The following is a 23,606-nucleotide window of genomic DNA, read 5'->3' as shown; positions in this document are numbered from 1 at the left end:
ATAATCAAACAACAATGCAAGAATCAACAATGTACAATCATAATCAAACAATAATGTGCATAGCACAAAGCTCAATGTGAACCAACATCCTACAAAACAGCCACATTAGTTTACAAGTATCAAGCAAAACATCCCAAATGTGAAACAATATCCTTAAGCCTTAACTTCTTAACCTGAAAAGCCAAAGACAAGTTCAAATGTAAGTGACAAGACCACTAGGGCTAGCCTAGGGTCCAAAAGAAGGAAAAATCCTAAAACAGCAACCAATTCATGATCAAAGTCAAGATATTTCAATAACAAAGGGATCCCAATTGGTCCCATATCCAAACTATACACCTATTTCATTTTATGCAACATGTAAGGCAAAGTGAGCAATGTTAAGCCACATAGGAGCAACCAGCAAGATCACATCCAAAAAATATCAAAACAGCATGGAAAATTCCACAAAAATTATATCCTAAACAGAGGACATTCAACAAGCTACATGTCAATTTTCAAGCAATTTGGCCTAGTAGAACTATGGGAATTAATTCAACATGTCTAAGCATGCAAAAACACAATCCAATGAAGTCATAAAATGTACACTAACTTCAATTAAATGGTAAACAGTGATGGTAAATGGGAAATTAGTAGGACCAAAGCCAAATGAAAGATACACATGTTAAGAACTACCCTATCAAATTTCATGGTCATTGGATAAGGTATGAAGATTTGGCAACATATACACAAAAGGTTACACAAGTAAAGCCCTAAAATGCTAGGCAGCAAGAAAAAATCCTAATCAATTAGGAAATGGATTATAAAAATCCACAAAAATTCATATTGATAGTCAACATATCAGAGATGTCTCATGCAAAAAATTAAGGCCATTGGCCAAGGGGAAGCATGGCAAAAAAAATCAGGGAATTCAGCATGTCACATTGTGTCACATTTGATCATACTCAAGTTCAATAAATCATATCAAAAAAACCAGAGGTCTAAAAAATACAAAACCTATGTCAAAAATTCCAGAAATGAGTTAAGAATCATCATGTAAATTTTCAATTCAATTGGAGCTAGCATGGTGATTTCATAATTAAAATGGTAGAACATGTGAAAATGGTATACATTAAAGATATCTCTATGTCAATTAAAAATTTCCTCAAGCACAATTTTATTTCTTGTTTCGATAAAAAAGTAGAGAAAAAATGGAGATTAACAAAAAAATCCCCAAATTGTTTGGATGATTATTGGTGGTTTTATGAATTTTTTTTTTAGTTTGTTAAGTTTATGTAATAATTAATTAATTTGTGAATTAATGGAATTGTTTTAGTGTTACAGCTAGTAGCAGTAATGTGAAATTCCACGCCAGGCTTTGAAATGGTACTGTAGCATTAATGTGATGTCACATTTCTATTGGTCAAAACAGGTGGGAAACACAATTTTGAAAGTGGAAGTGCACAGCATGGATCTACAGCGGAAATCTCCAGAAAGTTTCACGTTCATCCGCGGTTCTTCGCTCTTCATGTTCATCATCACCGGCAAATTCGGTTACGGCTATTTCTTCACCAAATCCAATAAACCGTATACCGTTGGAAAGGTTATTCCGCGTAGAACACGGATATGCCAATGAAATCGCATAATTCTTATCGTACCGCACAGATCGAGTGAAAGAAGATTTCGCATCAAAGTGTAAATTCAAGATTGCTCTCTCTAAACTTAACGGTTTTCGATTCTATAAAGTGCTGCACGATCTACAAGGTATATTCTACAAGAACCACAACTCAATTTGGAAAATGGTGATGATCGAAATTTTCACCTTCTTGATGACAGTGGCGGAATTCGTTGATGTTAAGCTTCCTAATGCAAAAACAGATCCAGTACGCTGCTATGGTGATTGGTTGGAGTGATTTGCACAGCTCGAAACAGCTCCAGATGCTTGAATTCTCAATCTTCCATGGTTGAACAAGCTTGAGCAGTTATGGTTCTTGCACTCTTTTCACCTCAATTCCTTCGAACAGTCCTTTGGAAGCACCTGCAGATGAAGACTACACCAAGAATTTGCAACAATATTGATGAACAATTGATGAAAATGATCAAAAAGTGAGTGTAAAAATTTGAGAAATTGAGAGAATCTAAAAAATTTTCTTTTGGATCTTGCAGAAAATGATTAGTGTGTGCAATTCTGTTAGAGATTAAACTTATATACTTGCTCTTAATCCAACTTTAATTATAATTAGCAAAAATGGATTAGTGAAAAATGAGCTTATGTGATGCATTTTGGCTCTTATGCCCTCCTATCATTAGAAGCAATGTAGCAGCAATTTATCACTTCAAGCAAACCACAAATATCATTTGGAAGCTGATAGAATTGGTCTCATCTTCAAATTCCTCCTATTTTGCATTTTTACTATGTGATGGCTTATGTGTCCATTTTTCCAATTCATTTTCAAAACCAATTCTCAAACCACAAGGCCTAGGCATGTTATGAATATTCCAACAATTTTCAAATACCATTTATGAAGTGTAGAAAAAATCCCCACTCAAAAATTCCAATTATTTCACAAGTTGGACGATTTTGCCCCTGGTTCATTTAACAGTCCAGTTGAAATTTGACCTTTTGCATTGAGCAATTTTGAAGAAATCCAATTATGCACCATTGAAGTACATATTAAATGGAGTTTGTGCATATAAAGAACTTGCAATTTGGACAATCCATGTGGAAGTTATGGCCTCCTGATTACGGGTCTTTTTTGAAATTCACTGAGCCATATCTTGCAAACCATAAATGGGATTTTTGAGTTCTTGGACTTTTTGGAAAGTTGAGATCAAGATCTTCAACTTTCATGTTGGACACATTTTGATTTGAAGCTTGTATGATGAAGTTATTTTGAGGAGCAAAACTTTCCATTTTGGGCAGCTGAAATTACAGGTCCACTTGCCATTTTGGGAAATTTTCTGTTTGACTTCAATTCCTTCAGCCTTGGTCTTTGAAATGCCAAATGAAGTTTATATAGACATGAATGAGACTTTTCCAATCAATTCCAATCATCAAATCACTGATTAAATCCACAGTTGACCACAGTTGACTTCTGTTGACTTTTGGTTGACTGGGCCATATTCTGATGAATTCCAAGCCTCTTTCAAATGAGATCTTGATTCCAAATGATACCACAAGTTATATGAACTCTTAATGAATGATCATGGTGTCCAAATTCTTCAAGAATGGTCACCATCCACTGCTCAATGCCTGATTTAACTGCTTTGACCTGGCTAGCTTCAGCTGCAAGCAACATGGTTAGATGACAATATTTTTGTACTTTTGGTTAGTAAACATATGAAAAGCAATGATATACAAATGCAATACATGCTTGGTGATCAGGAACCACACTCACAAGGTATCCCACCCACTAGGAGGGCAGCTAAGGTATGCAATGATCCTTGAGGCCATGATATGATATGATATGGGCCATGAGGGATCTTAGGGCCAAAATTGGGGTCTTACAGATGCCCCTATTTAAGGTCATTCTATCCGGAGAAGTGAAGTTTAGAAATCTTCATCTCGACGCGGTAGAATGGGCTTAAATAATAGTAATGAGACGAATTTTGGTCCCTAAGAGACCTCATGATGCAGATGTATGCATGCAAAAGCAAATTCTGTGGGGAATATATGATTCGCACAGAAGAAAGGACGATCCATCGGAGTAATACACTCACCAGGAACAGAGACTCTAATAACTCTTATTGGACTCTATTAGGGGATAATAAAAAAAGAATGCGTGAGCAGGACACGACTTGGATTAGGGACACAAAACTGACACAGCGTGACTAAGTCACGACTCCGATTGGGGATAACAGGTATCGGACTGGAGAACTTGCTGGGGAAGCAAAGGACTCACACCGGGGAATAAAGAATTCCAGAGGAAGATAAATCCTTCAGAAATACATAAGCTGACTCAAATTATCCACAAAGGATACTTCGGATAAAATCCGGACTCGGACCAGGAAAAGATTCGCAGAGAACCTACCTGCCGGGAAAATGCATATATTGGGGAACAACCATATAGCAAAGGGTAAAAATCACCAAAGGAAACTCCACAGGGGAATGTCTAACAGAGGGACTCTCCTGGGAAAAGCAACAGGAATGAGGTGTTACCGGTATAAGGGTAACAAACTCAGGAAGAATGAATATCTAAGACCGGTATGAAGGTGAGAGATACAAAGGGTACAAAACTCAGGAAAATCTAACTCCACAAGGGACCAAGGTCATAATAGGGAGTAGAAAGGAAGGAACACCAGGGATACCGAAGTATATAATAGGTGACCGATCGAAACGTGAATTGGTATATATGCCAAGACACTCATCATCCGAAAGGAGGGCTTGAAAAAGCAAATCAACTTAAAGGATGGATATTCGAATCCACAACGGGACAACGAATCTTACTCAACTGGGGACACAAACCCAAAGAGTGCATGAGATATAATATCCATTACCGGCAGACCGTGGATAAGATACTCGCATGAGACATATTATCTATTACCGTCAGAACGTAGATAATAAACTCGTATGGTAAGAAACACCAGAGATACCGAAGTATATAATAGGTGATCTACCGAAAACGTGAATTAGTATATATGCCAAAACACACATCCGAAACACCACTGGTTAAAGGATGAATATTCGATTCTACAAAGAATACGAATCTTGCTCAGGTGGGGAAAGTCAACAAAGGATTCCAACCAAAGAGCGCATGAGACATATTATTCACTACCGGCAGACCGTGAATAATATACTCGAAAGGAAAAGACACCAGAGATACCGAAGTATATAATAGGTGACTAACCAAAAAGAGAGACAATCGTTACCAAGCATCCGGGTAAACGAGAGACAACTCAAAGGATGAATTGCAAGCATCCGGCAATTATCCAATAACAAGGAAGAATATTCGACTCCGCAAAGGGAAATAACGAATCTTACTCGACCTGGGAAACACAAAGGCTTCGACTGAAGAGTGCATGAGATATATTATCCATTACCGTCAGAACGTGGATAGTATACTCGCATGGAAGATTATCCACAACCGGTCACTGGGTTAATAAAGGATAAATCGACCGAAAAGAAAGGCATCGGGATACCAAACAGGCATATAATGATGACCAATCAAAGGGGGTAACAACATTACCAACAAAAAGGTAAGTGAAAGACTCACTGGGGATAAATTGCAAGCATCCGGCAATTATCCGCGAAACTGGGGATACATTGATAAACAATCAATGATCCGGGGAACAAATCACTAGCAAACGGTGAAAAGACCCACTGGCGACTTCAAAAAGGATAACATTGCAAGCATCCGGCAATGATCCAGAAGACTGTTGGGAATACAAGTGCTTACTCAAGAGCAACTAACCCAAGGCAGGGAGGAATATCAACATCGAATATTGAATGAAGATAACCACAAAGAGATTAGGGTTTACATCTACCGAATACGGGGCAGAAGACCAAAAATCTGGCTGAGAAAACAAGAGGTTTAACAATACCGACTACTGGGTAAGAAACCAAAGACTCAGCTGAGGATAAAATTGCTAGCAACCGGCAATTATCCACATGTATCATAAGATACCACTCCGCTGGAGAGAAAAATCACAGCGACATAGAATTTACAGCTACCGAATACGGGGTAGACCACAAACTCCACTGGGGATAAAAATCACCACAGGGAACAAAACTCTGTTTGGGATACAACCACAACAACAGAAAATTCACCACTAATCAGATCGAACCACAAAGGTTACCACTGCTAGGGGGAAAAAGAGATAGGACTTACGACTACCGGTATGAGGGCAGTAGCCATACTCTGGCGGGAATAACCACAAATTAGGGTTTACATCTACCGAATACGGGGTAGAAAACCAAAAACTCCGCGTGGGGATAGAATAAATCACAAATCCGCACGGGAAACCAAAATAGGGTTTATAACAAACCACAAACTGCTGGAGAGCAGGAAAATAGGATTTACGACTACCGGTATGAGGGTAGAAAACCAAAACTCTGGCTGGAGAATAAAAGGTGTATAACCACAAATTCTGCCAAGAAGGCCAGGACAGATAGGACTTATAACTACCGGTATGGGGGGTAGAGGCCCGAAACTACTCCGCTGGGGATAAAAATCACCACAGGGAAGCACAAGGAACAGACGATAAATGTCAATTCAGGAAAGATCCGAAAAGACAGACTGAATCAAGACACGTCCTAATGAGGATATAACTCAAATAGGAACCTCCATCCCAATATATGTGCTGGGAGGAAACGGAAGAAACCGTCATCCACGAGGGTATATCTCAGTGGGGAACCGCAGAAGGAAAGACAACATTTTCTGCTTATGGGGCTGACTCTATATGGAGAGATTTATAACACCCGACCTCTGCTTGGGGGGATCTGTAAAGAGATCTATATCACCATAGCAGGGAACAACAAACAAAGGATATATGGCAAAAATGCAACATGAATATCTGAATGTTTTATGAATATGCATGAATATGCGTGGTTTATGTTTGATGAATGCTGACAAAACAGACAATTCTAACACAACAGGTCCAGGGATTAAACGTCCGGTATTACACTTCCAGGGGAAAACCAACTGGAAAGCCAATTCTGCTGGAGATCTACATGCTATAAAGCAAAGATCTGCGGGTACTGCTGGGAAGCAGAAGCAAAAGAATCGGAGATATCTGGAGAACATCACAAAATCTATAAGTAATGGATCAGCGAATCACCCCAACTAGGGCACAGAAAGTCACAACAGGCAAAACAGCCACCAAGACAAAATCTGTTGGGGAACAAGAGAAAATCTCAAAGTCCTGCAAGGGATCCTAGCAAACACTGCCATGGAACGGATCCAACATAACTCCATTGGGGAACAACCCACTGAGGGAGCAAAGGTCATCCATATAGAGTCTGGCTGCACAAGCAACTCTACTGGGGATATCATCAACTACTCTCTTGGGGAACAACCCACTGAGGAAGAAAAACACCAAACAAGTAGATTCTGCAACAAACCACTCTACTCGGGGCGAACACACATCTGATGGATCACATCAGTAAACTCTGCAATAAAATCCGCTCTACTGAGGATCGAAAAGTAATCAGGAAATCAATACAATCTCTGGATGACGGAGCTATCAACTGACCATACCGGGGATTGAAAGAGGTTCAACAGGCAATACTGCCACAACAACCGCTCTGCAGACAAATGCTGGAGGAAGATGGATGAAAATACGGGGATATCAACCCGAACAACCACGGAGTAGGAAAATAAATCCTGCTCTGCTGAGAATAACAACCATTCTGATAGAGTGAAAGTAAACAACTCCACTGACGACTTCGCCGAGGAAAAGGTAAAGTACCGGGCATCAAACCACTGACTTACCGAGTCTTCCAAAAGGAAAGCGACCGTGCTGAGAAAATAGATAAATCTGCTGGCCACTGCGCTGGGGAGAGTGACAACAACTCTGCTCGCAACTGCGACGGGGATATCAATAACTGCTCTACTCGTGACTGTGCTGAAGAGACGAATAAAGTCTGGGCGTAGGGACCCACTGGAGAAAGTGGCGAGGCACCAAGGTGACAAACCATCAAACGCCGAATCTTCCACAAGGAAAGCATCCATGCCGGGGGAGAACTGCGGCTGGAGAAACACTGAATCTTCAACAACACTCTGCTTGGGGAACAACCCCACCAACAACTCGGCTTGCAATTACGCTAGCAACTCACTTGGGGAGAAATACGGGATACGGGGATATCGACCCACTAACCACAAATATCCTGAACGACTAAGCAATCAAGCCGGGGAGAGACTACTGCCGGAGAACAGACTGAGTCTTCAATACACCACTCTGCTTCGGGGAGTCAAAATCCACAGAAGCTCTGCTTAGGGAACAACCCTAACAATCGAATCTCTGCTTGGGGAACAACCCCAACGATTAAATCGGGAGAAGAAGGATACAAACCAAACCGGAAGTATGAACAAATGTCTTACCTGTTGGAAACCATGCCACCCTTGGGAGAGCACTGAGAAATTCTGCGAGTATCCTTTCATCATTGTGAATGTTCACTTTGTTTAAAACAATAATCTTTGAAAAATTTTGTTTTTAAAACAATGATATTTTTTTTTTATCAATTAAAACATGCAAAACATTTGTTGAATTGAAACAAATAAGAGTGCAAATAATTGGATAAAAGCTCAAATTTATTTGATGGAATGGTAGTCTGCAAATGGCAAGACTCCATAGATCTGTACAAATTTGAAATCAGTGATATATATTGGAAGAGGGCTACATTGAACATAATGATCCTTTCTCTACCAATCTGAATCTCGATGTATCCGAAGCTTCAGTTGACGACGAATCGAGAATCCTCTGACGAACAGACAGCTGGTGAAACAGAAAGTCTTGTCAGGATGCAGTTGCTTGCCTGATCCCTAATTTTTGCCTAGATTGCCCCAGGGTGAGGTACTCAATCTAGCGGGATGCAAATATGCTTTTTTATCAAGTCTCTAACTTTTGCCTGGATTACCCTTGCAGGTTCTCCACCGAGACGCTCATTTTTGCTTAAGCCGCCCTTTCGGGTTTTCAACTTAGCGAGCTATTCTGTTTTTCATTTGCATATACTTTTTTTTTTAGGCAAAGTATCTCTTAACTGCATCTGAATTCACAGGACGAGTGAAATCCTCCCCATCCATTGTTGTAAGCATCAAAGCACCGCCTGAAAAGGCTCTCTTAACAACATATGGACCCTCGTAGTTTGGAGTCCACTTGCCCCTGGAATCGGGCACGAAAGACAGAACTTTCTTGAGCACAAGGTCACCTTCTCGGAACACACGAGGCTTGACCTTCTTATCGAATGCTTTCTTCATTCTCTGCTGATACAACTGACCATGACACATGGCAGTCAATCTCTTCTCTTCAATCAGATTCAACTGGTCATAACGACTCTGAATCCATTCAGCATCAGTCAACTAGGGACTTGAGGGTATCAGGCTTCTTTTATTCTTTTTTTCTATTTGAAAAAATTTTCCTGATTTTTGCCTTTACTTTGATTTTTCACCCTCTTCTCTTGTTTTTTTTTTTTACATTACATTGGTAATGCCCCAGTTTGACTGTTCTGCTGATTCTCATGATACATCTGAATGAGCTTCTCTGATGCTCAAGAAGGTGGGTAATTTCATCAGGAATCCCCTTCAACATCATCTTCCTCTGCCTTGAATACAAGGAATTCAAATTTGGGAGATAGCGTTGGATCATTATGTTCAATGGGTTTAGAAATCCCTGCATAATGATTTTGGATAACGAAAAGCTTTTGTATTTAAACAAGCAAATCATTTATGCAGATGAAAAAGTTGTTTTCTTGTTTTTCAAGGTTTTTTGTGATCACTGATTTCATGCAAAAAGCAAAAAGTGAAAACAAATGGAAAAACAAATGTTTAACAATGCATTAATTGAATGAAACATCATTGCATTAAAATGCTGCCAACAATGTCATCACTTCTCCTTTTGGCATGGGAGAAGGGTTTCAAACAAAGTGAACAAATCACGCTGACTTATGAATGACCGTAGGAACATCCACAGCGACCCAATTGTGGCAGACACCACCAGGTATGATGAAATTGTCCAGATCTTCTGCATCTTCTTCTAAGATAGCAGCAGCTTCCTCTTCAGGTTGATCAGCATGGATGAAACCTCCACTCGTGAACAAACCTTGCTCCTTAAGTGCCCCAGAACAGCAGCCAACGCCAGCCCGGGATTTAATCCATCAGAAGCACTCGGTCGGGAATATTCCTCCTTGAATTCACAATTCTCTGCTCAAGATGATCCATCAATCTCGAAGAATTGGCTCTGGTATAATACCGGTGAGGTGCGTCTTCAAAATAAATGAAGATCGCAGGGTCAGACCACAGGACGGGAGACCGGAACAAAACACCTGCTTATGCAAATGATGCATGAAGTGTTTATGCATATGCTAGTTTTTATTTCAAAGGAACTCGAGGGTTTTATTTGCAAACTTTGAAATATTTAGCATTTTGATCATATATGAGAATATCTCATCAGATAGATCAGGTAAAAAAAATTTTCCGGTTTTTTCATGTTTGAAATTTTTTGCAAATAAACTCCTTTGAGTTCCTTGAAAATTTTCTTTTTATCTGATGATATGGATGCGGATGAATGTATGAATGCATGAATGCAACAATCACACTCAAGGATCAAGCAAAGCACACCAAACAAAGGTCATGGGAAAGCTCTATGTATCCCTAATATCAATCATCCATTTTGGTGGATTTAGGTTTTCACCTTATCGATACCCAAGTTCCATTGATATTAACGGTACATGAACCGGCTCAAACATCCTTAATATCAACCAGCCGCTTTGGTGGATTTTAGGTTTTACACCTGATCCGGGATCCATTGATATTAACGATGTTTGAACGACTCAACCACGAATCACGGGTTTGCTGAGAGTCACGAGCATGGGGTCTTGGTTAAGAACCACCCAACGGGAGTGTACTAGGGTTTAAACCTGCCAGACATGTTCTACCAGAGGTTCCCATAATCATCGTTCCATCTTTCGAATATTATCGGAGGAACGAATACTCGTATTCCAAAAATATTCTCAAGAGAGACTCTTATGAGTGTAGTATCGCGTAACAATCGCATCAGATCTTACATCTGAACGACCTCCGCACTACGTCCTAAAAATAGGCCAAGATGGGTTTGGTAAACTAAGGTCCTTGGCTTCTAAGGCACATGATTGGAAGAATAATGCCTAACCACAAATAACTTGTGTGACATTATTAATCCAACATGACCTCCACCAAGTGAATGGGCTCGCAAGTCAACTGGCTAAGGACTACTCCACACCAGTCAACAAGACTACGCCATTCTCCTATCCTAGAGTGCACTCGAGTTCGGGTATAGAACTCATCTCACAGAGATCACCAAAGCAAATAGCAATTGTATATCAAGCAATTCACACATTACAATCAATACAGTTATCCCAAATTGTACAAAAACATGTCAAATAACAAATAATAATATATCACACAACAAGGGTGAAAAGTAGGCAATACCACCAAGGCAATACATCCCCAGCAGAGTCGCCACTTTTCTGTAGCGGTGTATTCGTTACTATATGATCTATTGATTAAATCATAAGCAATGTATACAATGAATGTAGAGTCGCCACCGCACTTTTATTTATCCTAAGGACTGGTTAAAAAGCGAACAAAAACCTAAGAAGTTTTACACGTAGAAAACCAATGAAAAGATCAGAGATCGGGGTAAGGGGTAAATTACGCAAAGGGAAGGTGTTAGGCACCCAATGCGTCCTAGGTACTCCTAGGGAGCCCTTTTCACACTTTGTTGTTTGAAAATTATTATTTGTCATGACATAAGTATTGTGCAAACATGATTGGGATGATGAGAAAAGAATGTACATGTTAATTATTTTTGTGTTTGGATGGATAACCATTGCCTATGTACCTTTACAGGATCAAAACCTCGTAGTTCGGCTAAAAACTTCCAAAAGTTAGTGGATTCAATTTTAAAACACAAGCTCAAAGGTCTTACGTTACCCACGGGAGAAAACTCAACCTTGTATAACAACTAGTCCACCATGTGAGAAAAGCTTCAACTTGCTAGAGAGGGGTTAACCCTATAATAAGCAAGGAAGACTTACAATTCAATCAACTAAGGACAAATAGGTGAGATTAATATCAACCAACTAGAGTAAATCAAACCTATAGCTAATGTATGAAGACTTAACAAACATGGACAAAGCCACAAAATCATTTGAATGGGTGAAGTTATTTGGATTATTTACAAAAAGTCAAAGTATGATTAAAGTCAATTCAAAATGAAGTATTTACAAAGATGAAGTTTGGAAAATCATGGACTTAAGGTCCAAGTTTCTAATTTGGAAAGAAGGTGAGAATGTTTGCACAACACTTATTTCAAGTTTTTAAAAGTATGTGTGAAAAGGTAGGACACAATGGGACGAATGGATAATGGTGGAATGTAAAACTTCTTAGAAGGGTCCACCTCTTGAAATCATATATAAGATGATTCAAGTGTGTCCTTAGGAATGGGCTACAAATGAGCAATGAATATGGTAACAGATGAAAGTAAATAAAAGCGGATACTGGATGCCACTCAATGGTCTTATACCTGTCTCCTAAAACAAGTAAGGATATCAGAAGCCACTCTATGGACTTACACTAATCTCCATCAGAATAAAACAAAAACAAAACAGGGAAGTCAACTGCCAATCTATCTGGACTTATGTTAACCTCCACAGTATGATCCTAGGAAAACCAATGCCACATCACAGGGACTTACAATGGTATCCTCACATACACGAATAAATGCACTAGGCAATGGGTATGAGTGACCAAGGAGGTCTTACACTCTACCCCTTCCATGTCATGGGAACAGATGCCAACTCACAGGGACTTATAACTGGTTCCTCAATGGGTAATCAAACAAACCACATAGGTATGAAATAATGGACATGCTACAAGGAGCATTGAATGATAGTAAATGCACTAAGGCAAGCAAGCAATCATGTGCAAATGAGTAATAAATCACAAATAATCAGATAGCACACTCTATAGCCAAACAAGGAGGCTCAATCAAAAGGGTTTGACTATGAAAGTCCACTGTAATAGGTAAGTGTCGCTCTTAACCTAGCCATTGAGGGGCTCAGGTGAAGCAGATGAAAGGATATGAGGGGTGTGCCTCATTGCTTCTATCTCAGGTCCGAGAGAGCATGTAAATATAAGAATGTGGGGGAGTTCAGAAAGATGGAACTCTTTCCCCGGTTAGACTCGATAGATCTTGGGTTTGGATCTCAATGCTACAACCATGTAATGGGAGCAAGGAGAAGACTCACAGAATAGTGGGGGATAGATTGCTTATCCCTACCTTCCACCAATTGCCTCAAATGAGGACTTTTCCTGCTTAGGACAAATATAAACATACACAAGCATTGCCTCTTAAGGAGGACTTCAGACAGTTTGCCCGGCCAAATAACGGGCCGGGTCTCCAGACTACATGAAGAAGAAGGTGCAATACCTCAATGCTAATTGCTTATAAGCAAAGCAATGCAAGTTCTTAAGAGAACTGAGCAACTAAGGGTACCTGGAAAAATCAAACAGAATCAGCATCCCAACATAATCAAACAACAATGCAAGAATCAACAATGTACAATCATAATCAAACAATAATGTGCATAGCACAAAGCTCAATGTGAACCAACATCCTACAAAACAGCCACATTAGTTTACAAGTATCAAGCAAAACATCCCAAATGTGAAACAATATCCTTAAGCCTTAACTTCTTAACCTGAAAAGCCAAAGACAAGTTCAAATGTAAGTGACAAGACCACTAGGGCTAGCCTAGGGTCCAAAAGAAGGAAAAATCCTAAAACAGCAACCAATTCATGATCAAAGTCAAGATATTTCAATAACAAAGGGATCCCAATTGGTCCCATATCCAAACTATACACCTATTTCATTTTATGCAACATGTAAGGCAAAGTGAGCAATGTTAAGCCACATAGGAGCAACCAGCAAGATCACATCCAAAAAATATCAAAACAGCATGGAAAATTCCACAAAAATTATATCCTAAACAGAGGACATTCAACAAGCTACATGTCAATTTTCAAGCAATTTGGCCTAGTAGAACTATGGGAATTAATTCAACATGTCTAAGCATGCAAAAACACAATCCAATGAAGTCATAAAATGTACACTAACTTCAATTAAATGGTAAACAGTGATGGTAAATGGGAAATTAGTAGGACCAAAGCCAAATGAAAGATACACATGTTAAGAACTACCCTATCAAATTTCATGGTCATTGGATAAGGTATGAAGATTTGGCAACATATACACAAAAGGTTACACAAGTAAAGCCCTAAAATGCTAGGCAGCAAGAAAAAATCCTAATCAATTAGGAAATGGATTATAAAAATCCACAAAAATTCATATTGATAGTCAACATATCAGAGATGTCTCATGCAAAAAATTAAGGCCATTGGCCAAGGGGAAGCATGGCAAAAAAAATCAGGGAATTCAGCATGTCACATTGTGTCACATTTGATCATACTCAAGTTCAATAAATCATATCAAAAAAACCAGAGGTCTAAAAAATACAAAACCTATGTCAAAAATTCCAGAAATGAGTTAAGAATCATCATGTAAATTTTCAATTCAATTGGAGCTAGCATGGTGATTTCATAATTAAAATGGTAGAACATGTGAAAATGGTATACATTAAAGATATCTCTATGTCAATTAAAAATTTCCTCAAGCACAATTTTATTTCTTGTTTCGATAAAAAAGTAGAGAAAAAATGGAGATTAACAAAAAAATCCCCAAATTGTTTGGATGATTATTGGTGGTTTTATGAATTTTTTTTTAGTTTGTTAAGTTTATGTAATAATTAATTAATTTGTGAATTAATGGAATTGTTTTAGTGTTACAGCTAGTAGCAGTAATGTGAAATTCCACGCCAGGCTTTGAAATGGTACTGTAGCATTAATGTGATGTCACATTTCTATTGGTCAAAACAGGTGGGAAACACAATTTTGAAAGTGGAAGTGCACAGCATGGATCTACAGCGGAAATCTCCAGAAAGCTTCACGTTCATCCGCGGTTCTTCGCTCTTCATGTTCATCATCACCGGCAAATTCGGTTACGGCTATTTCTTCACCAAATCCAATAAACCGTATACCGTTGGAAAGGTTATTCCGCGTAGAACACGGATATGCCAATGAAATCGCATAATTCTTATCGTACCGCACAGATCGAGTGAAAGAAGATTTCGCATCAAAGTGTAAATTCAAGATTGCTCTCTCTAAACTTAACGGTTTTCGATTCTATAAAGTGCTGCACGATCTACAAGGTATATTCTACAAGAACCACAACTCAATTTGGAAAATGGTGATGATCGAAATTTTCACCTTCTTGATGACAGTGGCGGAATTTGTTGATGTTAAGCTTCCTAATGCAAAAACAGATCCAGTACGCTGCTATGGTGATTGGTTGGAGTGATTTGCACAGCTCGAAACAGCTCCAGATGCTTGAATTCTCAATCTTCCATGGTTGAACAAGCTTGAGCAGTTATGGTTCTTGCACTCTTTTCACCTCAATTCCTTCGAACAGTCCTTTGGAAGCACCTGCAAATGAAGACTACACCAAGAATTTGCAACAATATTGATGAACAATTGATGAAAATGATCAAAAAGTGAGTGTAAAAATGTGAGAAATTGAGAGAATCTAAAAATTTTTCTTTTGGATCTTGCAGAAAATGATTAGTGTGTGCAATTCTGTTAGAGATTAAACTTATATACTTGCTCTTAATCCAACTTTAATTATAATTAGCAAAAATGGATTAGTGAAAAATGAGCTTATGTGATGCATTTTGGCTCTTATGCCCTCCTATCATTAGAAGCAATGTAGCAGCAATTTATCACTTCAAGCAAACCACAAATATCATTTGGAAGCTGATAGAATTGGTCTCATCTTCAAATTCCTCCTATTTTGCATTTTTACTATGTGATGGCTTATGTGTCCATTTTTCCAATTCATTTTCAAAACCAATTCTCAAACCACAAGGCCTAGGCATGTTATGAATATTCCAACAATTTTCAAATACCATTTATGAAGTGTAGAAAAAATCCCCACTCAAAAATTCCAATTATTTCACAAGTTGGACGATTTTGCCCCTGGTTCATTTAACAGTCCAGTTGAAATTTGACCTTTTGCATTGAGCAATTTTGAAGAAATCCAATTATGCACCATTGAAGTACATATTAAATGGAGTTTGTGCATATAAAGAACTTGCAATTTGGACAATCCATGTGGAAGTTATGGCCTCCTGATTACGGGTCTTTTTTGAAATTCACTGAGCCATATCTTGCAAACCATAAATGGGATTTTTGAGTTCTTGGACTTTTTGGAAAGTTGAGATCAAGATCTTCAACTTTCATGTTGGACACATTTTGATTTGAAGCTTGTATGATGAAGTTATTTTGAGGAGCAAAACTTTCCATTTTGGGCAGCTGAAATTACAGGTCCACTTGCCATTTTGGGAAATTTTCTGTTTGACTTCAATTCCTTCAGCCTTGGTCTTTGAAATGCCAAATGAAGTTTATATAGACATGAATGAGACTTTTCCAATCAATTCCAATCATCAAATCACTGATTAAATCCACAGTTGACCACAGTTGACTTCTGTTGACTTTTGGTTGACTGGGCCATATTCTGATGAATTCCAAGCCTCTTTCAAATGAGATCTTGATTCCAAATGATACCACAAGTTATATGAACTCTTAATGAATGATCATGGTGTCCAAATTCTTCAAGAATGGTCACCATCCACTGCTCAATGCCTGATTTAACTGCTTTGACCTGGCTAGCTTCAGCTGCAAGCAACATGGTTAGATGACAATATTTTTGTACTTTTGGTTAGTAAACATATGAAAAGCAATGATATACAAATGCAATACATGCTTGGTGATCAGGAACCACACTCACAAGGTATCCCACCCACTAGGAGGGCAGCTAAGGTATGCAATGATCCTTGAGGCCATGATATGATATGATATGGGCCATGAGGGATCTTAGGGCCAAAATTGGGGTCTTACAGGAAGGTCTCAATCGCAACGAGGGCGAGAGAAAAGAATCGCAACAAGGGCGAAAACAAGTAAGGATTAGTTGTTAGTTGTCAGTCAAACTCGGCAAGACATCGCATCTCGTGCCTACGTATCTCATCTAAACATGGGAATCAGAGTTGTCGTAGTTCGCCTAACTAGGGGTTAAGGATTGCCATCTGAACATGGACTTACAAAGGAGGACACCAGTTGTGTCAAAGGAAGGTGGGCAATGTGTTCACGTCCTAGCAATAGGTGTCGCAGCTCGCTGAATCGAGTCTTAGGCAGTTACCTCTTTGCAATAGAACGGATTGACATGCCACAAGATCGGAGACGCACGGAAGGTCTAAAAATGGGGAAGCTCTGCCCTAGAGTTGTCATGCAATGTGGACCTATGTGTTAGGATTTACAAAGGGAGTATCTACCTAATGTTAGCATGCAAAGAAATGAGGGAATTCTACCTATGTTATCATACAAAGAATAAGGGAATTCTACCTATGTTATCATACAAAGGGTTCTACCTAATGGATGCTACCTAAACGGAACAAGAGTTGACAGAAGGAGCAAAGAGAGAAACCATGGGATAAGGGTAGATGGCGATGCCTGAGGCAATCGACTTACAGGTAGATGGTGATGCATGAAGCAATCGACTTACAAGAGAAATGGCGATGCATGAAGCAATCAACTTACAAAAGGATAAATGAATACGTGCTGGTTCTGTTAAGTTTTGAAAATGATTACTCGACATTGGATCGAGCTTTTGATCTTGTTTTGAAATGGTTATCGTATGTTCGTTTTAATTCTTATTAACAAATGAATAAAGAATGAAAGAATAAATATTATACACTTCGTGGGAGAGGGGTACATTTATTATGAATGGGGGTTGTTCATGGCAAACAAACAATAAGAATATATGCCTCATACAACATACAAGTAGGCAACAATTAATCAGACAAATCAGATATAAACAGGTATGTAATCAAATCAACGAATCAAATAATGAAGCATGAAACAATGTATGGAAGTATGAACATGTTAAACAATCAAACAATAGTGAATATGGATGAAAGAAACAAGTATAAAAAATATCAGATGAATCAGACAGATGAAACTATGCACACAAAGGATCACTGAATAATTTAATCGGGAAATGATGCAAGGATCAAATAAAATCAAGGTAAAATGCCTCTAATACATGGCTTATGAGATGAACAAGGGAGGATCAAAAGATCTCTTCAATTGCCATAAGCAATCCCTAAGTCAAACATCAATCATAGAAAAGTCAACTAAAAAGTCAAGTCAACTTAAAAAATATCAAATAAATAGTAAATTAATCAAGAAAATTATGAAAAATTAAACTAAATGAGGTGGGGTCAGGACATCATCATCCCCCAAAAATATTTTAAAAATAATGCTAATTAGTGTATAAATTAATTGAAATAAAACAGAAGTCAAATGAAAAGTCAACCAAGCAAACTAGGTAAAAAATAAATCCAAAATAAATTGAAAATGGAAAATAAAATTCCAAGAAAAGGTCAGGTTGACCATGAAATATTGGTAAACCCTCATCCCAAAAATCAGAACCTAAAAATAATTCTAAGTCATGAAAATAAAATCAAGAAATAAATGTGTGTTAAAATGGCCCACTTGAAATAAATAATTAAAATAAAATATTAACATTAAATAAATATGAAAATAAAAATTAAATAAAATTAAATAAAACCTTAAGAAATGTGAAAAGTATTTTTTGGTATTTTTATGAATAAATAAAATATTTTATTAATTAAAAAACAAAGCAGAAAATAAAAATGTGAATTAAAAATGAAAATGAAAATAAAGGATGGATTTGGTAATGGGCCACGAATGCAGGGGTGCTGAAAGTAAGTGCAAGAAGCCCAGCCCAAATGAATTATTTAAACGTGTGACAAATAAATAACATTTTATTAAAAGAGTTATGTAATCGTGCTATCAATCGGTCAAGTGGTATAAGTGACTAAAGACAAAAACAACAACCAACGGCCAGGATTAAATCACGCATGCACGATCCAGCGGTCTGTAGCGTGACACGTCCTGTCTTCCTCACAAGCCAAGGAAACCCTAGCCATGCAGACGTGAGACACGACCAAGTGCAGTAAATTTTTTAAAACTTCATCTCCAAAATGCAAACACTATAGGTCATCAAACATCATGAAGTAAAGACCAAAGTTCATGTATGAAATGAGTAGTTTAAAATGGTATCTTATTTCATTAAAAATAGTGACTTGAACATAGATAAATATGGCCAAGAAGACAGCCACATGCACACGGATATGACAGAAATTCCACAACACAAACTCAAGCTTAAAGACCATGCCTCATGTTAAGGGCTTCATAACCAAACATGGCATAGTATTAACATGGAAAATCAGCATGAAACAAGCATGGCAATGGCATAAAAAAACAGTAATGAACAATGGTAAGCATGATGATAAGCATGAAATATTGTCATGGAAGACAATGAAAAGCTTACCTAGTGGAAAACAGTCCACTGCCTCTTGGTATTGGAGGAATGGAGGAAGAAGGAAGATGCTTTGATGCTTGTGCAATGGAAGAGGAATGAAATGGATCTTTTGCTCCTTGCCTTGTTTGCTCTTGCTTAGCAAGAAAATAGTAGCAGCCACCACCCTTCAGATTAGGGTTTATGTGCCTTAAATATGTAGGATTTGAAGTGTCTAATGGGCTTGCCAATGTTTGTTTTGTTTATGTGCAATATGATACAAAAGGTGAGGTGGTGAAAGCAAGCTCTAATTGTGGCAAAACTTAAGTGAGTGGACAACAAAAGTACATGACCAAATGAGGAAAAGCATGTGGCTGGTCGATTTTATCGTCTGGCTGCAGCAGGGCATGGCTTGAAAATAAGTTCAAGAGGGTGACTTTATGACTATGTATCTTGATGAGTATATGACCAAATGGCAAGGCAATGCAAACAGTAGGAAGAGTGCATGGAGCTTAACATCTTTCATGTTGAACACAAGTTGAAATGATGAGTGGAAAGAGGTGAAAATGGCCATAAAATCGTGTCTCATCATCTGCAAAATGGCTGGGCCAGTTTGGCCTAAATGCTGCCTAAAAATTCAGTTCATGATGCCAACTTTAGATGAGTGCATCTCTCAAACCAATGATCTAAATGGGATGATTCCAAAAGGATGTGAAAGAGGACATGGCAAGGTGTAATTATTGTGAAGAAAGTATTTTCAAAAGATTCCTTGAAGTGAAAGAAATCTGGCCAAGAAGTCTTGACAAATAATATCTCACTTTGACCAAGCATAACTTTCTCAATTCTAATCCAAATGGGACAAACTTTATATCTCTAGAAAGCTTGGAACAAGAGGAACAACTTTTATGTTGGAGAAATTTTCAAATGGATCTTTCATCTTGATGGACAATGGGCTTAAAGTGGGTGCAACAATCATGAAAACTTGCCCTAAATGGAAAGTCAACTATTTCCAAATTTAGTAACTTTTCCAACTCCTGATTAAATGATGAATCCATGATCCAAACTTGATAAAATTTCACATATAGGCTCCCTTAGGCATGAATTTTGAGATTCCACTTTCAAAATGTAAGGAGTTGACTTTTCTGGCCCCACAGTTGACCTTTCCCAAACTGTTTGATTCCCGATTCCATTGATCAATTGAAGCACCTCTGGCTCAAATAAAGAGCTGGTTTTTTTGTATGTAGACCTTTGTGGACATATGGAGGGCCATGGAAAAGAGTTTCACCCAAGGAATCAGAAATAGACTGATTTTATACCAAACCCTAGTTTAGGGCAAAAATGATCAGGAACTGATTGCATTGATTGCCAATGGATCTTTTTGAGATAATTGTGAATCTTCCTAGGCCAAGATGCCTCTTTAATCATGACATGAATGAGCCCCTCTACTTCCAGCCAAACATTGCCTGTTGCAGATAGCCATGAAACCCTAGTTTCCTGATTAAATCCAGATGCACACTCTGGGAGCTCTGAATCCTCCATTGATGAACTGTAGACCACCATAAGATACCTGGACCACCTTGAGACTTGTATATTTGGAGAATGAAGTTAAATTCTCAGTCTTGCTTTGTGTGGGCTCCTTCTGTTAAGGAGTGATCAATCAAACCCTGATTTCCATGTCACTAATGCAGTATGCAATGAGTATGACCTAGTATGATGCTAATGCAATGTGAAACAATCCCATGCTTCTAGAAAAAATGAAAGGGTAAATTTTGGGGTATTACAATGGGCTAGCCACATCGTGATGGGAGTTCTGAAATGGTCTAATCTAAGTGGGATTCTCGTATTGTTCGAACAGGGTGTAGACCCTTCGGTTCAATACTAAATAATCACTGATCATGAAAACAAAACTTGGGTTTAAGGTGAGGTCCCTAGAGTCACGGATCGTATTTAGAACCTCCCCACAATAATGGGCTAGCCATATTATGATGGAAACTCCAAACAGATCTACTCTTGGTGGAGTCTTCGTATTGTCCCAATGAGGTGTACACCCCTCGGTTCAATACTACACAACTCCGGGTTCTAAGTTTTTCTCGAAGCTCGGGTATGGAGCTTATCTCACAGCATATATCAAGTCCCATATCAAAGTATTAAAACATATTACATACAAGCAACAAGCAATCTGAATAAAATACAGAGAAATAAAGATGGAAAGAAAGAATATCTTCCAACAGTCATAGCAAAATCAGACTAAGTTAGGCTAGACTCTCTCTTGCTTGGAGCAGGGTCCCCAGCAGAGTCGCCAGTCTGTCGCACCTCGAAAAATGATAATGTGATCCCTCGCGATAGGACGCGGAAAAACGTTCGAAACAGAGTCGCCACCGAACTTTATTTATTCCAATCAAGGAATAGGAAAATATCGAGAAAACCTTTAGAAATAAGAGTAATGGTCGTCGAAACCATATTCGGGTTCGGGAGTCGATTACGCAAGGGGAAGGTATTAGCACCCCTCACGTCCGTTGTAATCAACAGGAACCTCTTAGTCTGATTTTGCTATTTGACTGTAAATTGAATGTTATTCGCTTGCTTCGAGTACTTAGAATTGATGATAGATATGGATGAAGACCTCAGGATGGGGGAAATGGGATATTTTTTATTAGTGTGCTCGCGAAGATACAACAATCTCCTACCTACGTATCCTTATGGTGCAATAAGGAAATCATAGCATTCGTAGTTCGGGCTACTACGAATATTTGGTATGTTTTGTTTGATGAACGACTGTGTAGGTCGGCGTTCTAATGGCTAAACGCTGACTTGTCTACTCTCGGTGGAGGCTCTAGCACTGGTTTGTTGTGCGCATTAGAAAGGATTTACAGTGTTCTTTTGAAAAGGGGTTTTGGTCACACGGGGGTGACAAGTTGAATTGATGTGTTTGGGTTTTTTGTTTGATTAGTTTCGACCGCGCGGGGGCGAGAAATTAGATTTGATTTGTTTTGGTTGTTTTTGAAGAACGACGAAAGATTGAGCAATGTGGTGCACACAAATCGTCCAATTCTTTCGAGGAATAACAAGGCGAACGCCTTCTACTCCTTTTTCGTTCGATTTATTTTGAAAGTTTGTTTGCGGACGTTGAATATGCACGGTAGTGAGGCGTACGCCTCCTACTTGCTTATTCAAATAATAATGAGGCGGGCGCCACCTATTCCCTTATCCAAGTTTATTTAGCGTGTTTTAGTCGGAAGTCGATAATTTGTGCAATATGGCGAGCGCCAATTGTTCAAATAATCGAGAGATGGTGAGGCGAACGCCTTCCATCTTTTATCATCCGAGGTTTAAATTGTAAAAGATATGTTTGGATGTTGTATTTGATTTATGAAGATAGTTTGAATTTTGGATTTTGATAAGTCGAAAGTCGATTATTTGAGCAATGTGGCATACGCCAATTATTCAAATAATCACAGAATGGCGAGGCGAACGCCTCTCATTCTCAATTGAAGTTTAAGTTATATAGTTTGTTTTGCGAGATTGGATTTGATCTAAAATGTAATTTGAAATTATTCGATTGCGCTTTAATTTGATGATGAAAATTCGAGCAATGTGGCGTACGCCAATTATTCTAATAATCGAAAGATAGTGAGGCGAACGCCTCCTATCCTTCTATTATTTTAAATCTAGAATTAAAAGAATTTGGAATTTGTAGTTGATTTAAAAGAAATGAGTTGAAGTATTATGGTTCGATGTTTTAATCGGGTGACAAGAACTCGAGCAATATGGCGTACTCTAATTATTCAAGTGCTTGAGAAATAGTGAAGCGGACGCTTCCTATATCTTTTTCATCCCAAAATTTATGTTAAGAGGAAATTCTTTCGAAGTTAAATGGTTTGAAAAATGGTGGGAGTTCATGTTTTGTTGAATAAATTATGGTGAATCGGTCATCTACTCGATTAATTAATAACTAAATAGGTCTCACTCTAAGAAAGCCCAAGAGTAAGCTATGTGAGGTTGATGGCGATGCATAAAAGCGATCGACTTACAAAGGTGTTTTTGAAAATGGGCTCGATATTTGAATCGAGAATTGTGTGATGTGTTTTTGAAATTGGTTTGGATTGATGGTCAATTGGAATGAAATAAATCAGTAAATTTCTAATTAACCAAATTAATTTCTTTAAGATTTGATTGAATCAATTAATTAACTTAATTAAAATTAATTATCAAAATTATTTACTTAAGCTCAAATAATCATGTTAATTAAAATTAATTAATAGTAATTAATTAATTAAACAAAATTTAAATTAATTGACTAATTTAATTAAAATAATGGAAATATGTGATAATGTTGATTTACAAAAATTGAATCGGTGGTCACAAAATGTGCTTAAGAACCGGTTAGGGCGAAATGACAATATGGTTGATGTCATACGCGAGGTCGTAACGCGGTGAAAATG

This window comes from Lathyrus oleraceus, chromosome 1 (genome assembly GCF_024323335.1).
Source record: "Lathyrus oleraceus cultivar Zhongwan6 chromosome 1, CAAS_Psat_ZW6_1.0, whole genome shotgun sequence".
Lineage (NCBI taxonomy): Eukaryota > Viridiplantae > Streptophyta > Magnoliopsida > Fabales > Fabaceae > Lathyrus > Lathyrus oleraceus.
The sequence above is the reverse complement of the archived record's forward strand: the minus strand, read 5'-3'. Positions refer to the sequence as shown.